Source organism: Crocuta crocuta, unplaced genomic scaffold (genome assembly GCF_008692635.1).
Source record: "Crocuta crocuta isolate KB4526 unplaced genomic scaffold, BGI_CrCroc_1.0 scaffold152, whole genome shotgun sequence".
NCBI classification, from domain to species: Eukaryota; Metazoa; Chordata; class Mammalia; order Carnivora; family Hyaenidae; genus Crocuta; species Crocuta crocuta.
Window position 1 is genome coordinate 225,959 of NW_027528798.1, and position 4,448 is coordinate 230,406.

The window sequence follows — 4,448 nt, forward strand, 5'->3', positions numbered from 1 at the left end:
TACATACAGACACACACATGCACACACACACACAACTATAAGCATACTCATTACAATCCTTTCTTACTTTCCACTGTTCTGCTATAATCTAATCTAGTTGGGGCCAGCTGACCAGCTGAGGATCTGCATATATAAACTAAGTTTGCCTGAGTCAGTCCCCAAGATGAAGTTTGGTTGCAGTTTGAGCTTTGTCTCTCTGGGACTGTGGGCTACCTGGGTCATAGGCTCTTCAAGATGACAGCAGAGGCAATAAAGACAAGAGATGGCAAAGTGCTGTCTGACGATATCCAATGAGATCAATTTCCTAGCATGGGGAATACTTAGTCCCACAATTTTTAGAAAGTTGACAGATCTGCTAATAGGTGTGTCAGGTACCACCCAATGTCATCTCAGTTTCCTTATCCATAATGGCACTGAAGGACTGTTTTTGGAAATTACCTGTGGAAATGCCTTAGACCCATCTACCTCTCTATTACTTTAATAGCAGTTTTGCATTCAACGTAATAAATATGAAATCTCAGTGTAATCTGTCTTGTTATCTCTCAGTTGCTACTCACAGCATGGTATGCATGAAATAAAATCTTTGAATTCAGATAAACACATATTAGAATTCATTCTGCATTGTCTACTGCATGTGAGATCATGGTCAATTATTAGCAATAAGCCTTGAAGAAAATTTCTTCCAAAGCCAGAAAATAATGCCTTTCTCACAATTATTTCAAATGGTAAAAGGAGCAATATTTTATTTGTAAATCACTTAGCACTGCATCTGGCACATTAACACAGGTAAAAACTGGTAGCTCTCTTTACCTCCAATTAAAAAAGTTTACAACCATAAAAATGATTAGTGTGTCCCATGCATATTTTTTGGTAATAAGTGGAGTCACCTCATCTGTGTATGTTAAGTTGTAAATACCTTGAGTAAGCTTATGCTATAATATTCATTTGGTAAGAAACAAGCAAAATGCTGAAATTCAATAATGTTTACAATGTGTTTTCCCTTTCAGATGTGTATTGAAAGGCTAATGAAGTCTTTTTGAAGTCTGATTGTCTTCCTAAACCTGTCATATCATCAGGAATGAGTCAGATTTTATTCTGCTTGTTGTTGTTTTTTTCAGTTTTTTTGCTTTGTTTGTTTGTTTTATTTTGTTTTGTTTTTTGAGAAAAACCTCATCTGGTGATTATGGACAGATGCAAGTCCATAAAATAAAATTTTAAAAAATTAATTCCATTAGATGCAATATTAGGCCATATAGTGTTTCATCAGTGGCATTTTAACAGAGATTTTTGTTGAAATGCACTCTAGACAATCCAGAGATGCTGATGACCATATGCTAAACTCGACAAGGCACAGTGAGAGGGGCTCATGTGCTTGTTAAGGACATGCCAGGCCATCAGCAACATATGTGTTGGATGGCTTCATAACACACGTGCTCTCAAGGGGGAATATATGTGAAAAATCATAGTCTGAAGGAGGGATCTGCATCTTCTCTCACACAATTGGAAAGATTATAGTTTAAGATACACAGCTTTTTCTTGAGCTACATATAGAGTTTTTCAGGCATCTCTTCAGATATCTTCAGAAAGAACATCAACTTTGTTCCTCTCACACTTTGCCCATCCTTGGGTTATATGGGAGTGTGATGAGAAATTACTGTCCATGTTTATGCAGATATCATCATCATCATCATCAATGTCAAGTCACAATTTACCTAATTTATGCCATCTGGTTTGGTGACCCTGATACGTGCGTGACTGACTGTATTTAATCTTCATAGCCCCACTATATCTCTATCCCCATTATACAGATCAGAAAATTACAGAGATTAGGTAGCTTCCTCAAGTCACATAGCTAATAGATGGTGGAGACTGGCTTTTGATACTGACTCTACAGCATAGGTTCTTGTCTGCATCTCATGTGAATAAGTGAAGAGTATGCACATTTTGAGAAATTTTATGGATAATATTGTGAAAGTTGAATAAGTATACATTATAGTTTTGTATCAGAACAATTAATCTTACACAACTTCAGAAATAAGATTGCATCTGTCTTTCCTGTAAATCAAGCCAAGACTTGTATGATGGCTCCATGGTCAGAAGACATCGTGAGATCTTGCCTTTCTACTTCAACATCCCTCTTTTAGTACTCTTGTCCTTACAAGCCAATATAATTTGAGCACTCCAGCCAACAGATCCATACTAAAGGTGTCAGAGAGGAGCAAAAAGGCAAAGAAGGAAACATCATCTTTTCTAGTATTCTTGATGGCTGCACCTCATAGAACTTCCAGTGAGGTCTTTCCTGATGGCACATGTCCTCACCCAGGTTCAAGAAACTTCGGCGAATATGCCCTATTATATGGGCAGCAATGTTCCCAGTAGGAAAATATGATTCTGTAACTAAAGATGAGAAGGAGAATGGACATTGGAAACTCTCAGCAATAGATACTGCAAAATCTAAATACTCCAAAAATAATACAAAATATAACTTAGAAAATATTAACATTTCTATATTAGGGATAATCTGGATGACCAGTTTATATTAAAAAATATTTCCAAAAAATTTCAGGGCTCACAGTTGTATTCCTACTTAAAAGGTTGTCAATTGCAGCTTTTCCTCACTGGTTTCTTGAAGCTCAGCCACCATCATGAACAACACAGTAACTATCCCGACCAGGAAGCGCATGACCAACTGATCACTTCAGCAGCAACAAATGGTCATTGATGTTCTTTGTCCTGGAAAGGCAACAGTACCTAAGCAGAAATTTGGGGGAAAAACTAGCCAAAAGGTAGCAGACTGCACCAAATACCATCTTTGTATTTGGGTTCAGAAGCCATTTTGCTGGTGGCAAGACATTTGGCTTTGGCCTGATTTATGATTCCTTGGATTATGTGAAGAAAAATGAAGCCAAACACAGATGTTCAAGGACATGGCCTATATGAGACAAAAAAGATTCAAGAGGGGTACCTCTTGAATCTCAGTTCAAGGGTGAGGGTGGCTCAGTCAGTTAAGCACATGACTTTGGCTCAACTCATGATCTCATAGTTCATGTGTTCCAGCCCAGCATGGGGCTCCGTGCTGACAGCTCAGAGCCTGGAGACTGCTCCAGATTCTGTGTCTCCCTCTCTGCCTCTTCCCCTGTTGCACTCTATCTCTCCCAAAAATAAATAAACATTGAAAAAATTTTAAAAAAGAAAAAGATTCAAGGAAACAGTGAAAGGGACATAAGAACAGAACGAAGAGAGTCAGGGGAAGTGCAAAAGCGATTACCAGTGCTAGCAAAAAGTCAGCTAGAGACTGGGTAACAGGAGTAAAGAGCCTTCAGCTACTTTATCTGTGGTGATTGTACAGATTTGTCACAAGAGGATTAATAAACTAAGAACTTTAAAAAAATGTCAGTCACAAATAGCACCATTTTAATTGCTGGGCAGTAATGAAAGAATTGTGGCAATTCTACTATATGAATGATAAACACACTCCAAATGAACGTCAAGTTACATCACACCACACAAAAGGAACAACAGTTTTGTACTAATTTGAATAGAGAAAAATGATCACAGTTTCAATTTCTCCATTGTGTATGACAGAATTGACATTTCAATTGCAAAACAACCTACATCATAGCAATTCCATGGCAAGCAGGGACTTTATTTCAGCAAAACAGTATCACCTGTCAAGAAAAATCCACGCTTGTTTAATGTGATTTTTATTAATGTTCATATTTTTTGTATTTAATTATAAATTTGTGTTTTTATGACTATTTATTAGCTATAAACCCATGGATTTTCTAACTAGTTTTATGTTTATTACATAAATAATCTGAGAGCAAAGTTAATTTATATCAGCATGGGTTATGTTCTTTCCCCTCTTCCTTTCAAACAAGTTCATTTACACGTTATTCAAATTTCTGAAACACAGGCAAATAAAAAGTACTTGGTAAATGTAAATAATCACTTGAAGTGGTAAAGTCAAGTTTACTTCCCAGTCTCTTCAAAAACAGACCCATTCACTTCACACTATGCTGCATGATCTCCAGTCTGAGATTAATTGACACTCTTCTCTCTAATTCCCTCTTCTCAGCATCCATCATTTCCTTCGTGTCTCCAGTGTGCTAGTGTCATTGATCAGGAAAGGTTTAATACCAATATTCTTGACTTCTCTCTTTGAACCCTTATAAAAGGCAGGGGCTGTGGGAGCCCATTTGGACATTTTATAAAAGGGTGATTGATGGGGGTGCCTGGGTGGCTCAGTCAGTTAAGTGTCCAATTCTTGATTTTGTCTCAGGTCATGTCCTCACAGTATGAGAGATGGAGCCCCATGTTGGGCACTCCATTGGCACAGAGTCTGCTTGTGATCTCTCTCCTGCTCCTCTTCTCCTCTCCTGCTTGCATACTCTCTCCCCCCCGCCCCTCAAAATATATAAATAAACTAAAAAAAAAAAAAAAAGGGG

General features: G+C 37.6%; 1 pseudogene; it reads left to right on the forward strand.

The window, feature by feature from the left end:
• Nucleotides 1-2,645: 2,645 nt before the first annotated feature.
• Nucleotides 2,646-3,341, forward strand: LOC144224597 (small ribosomal subunit protein eS24 pseudogene; annotated as a pseudogene).
• Nucleotides 3,342-4,448: the final 1,107 nt, after the last annotated feature.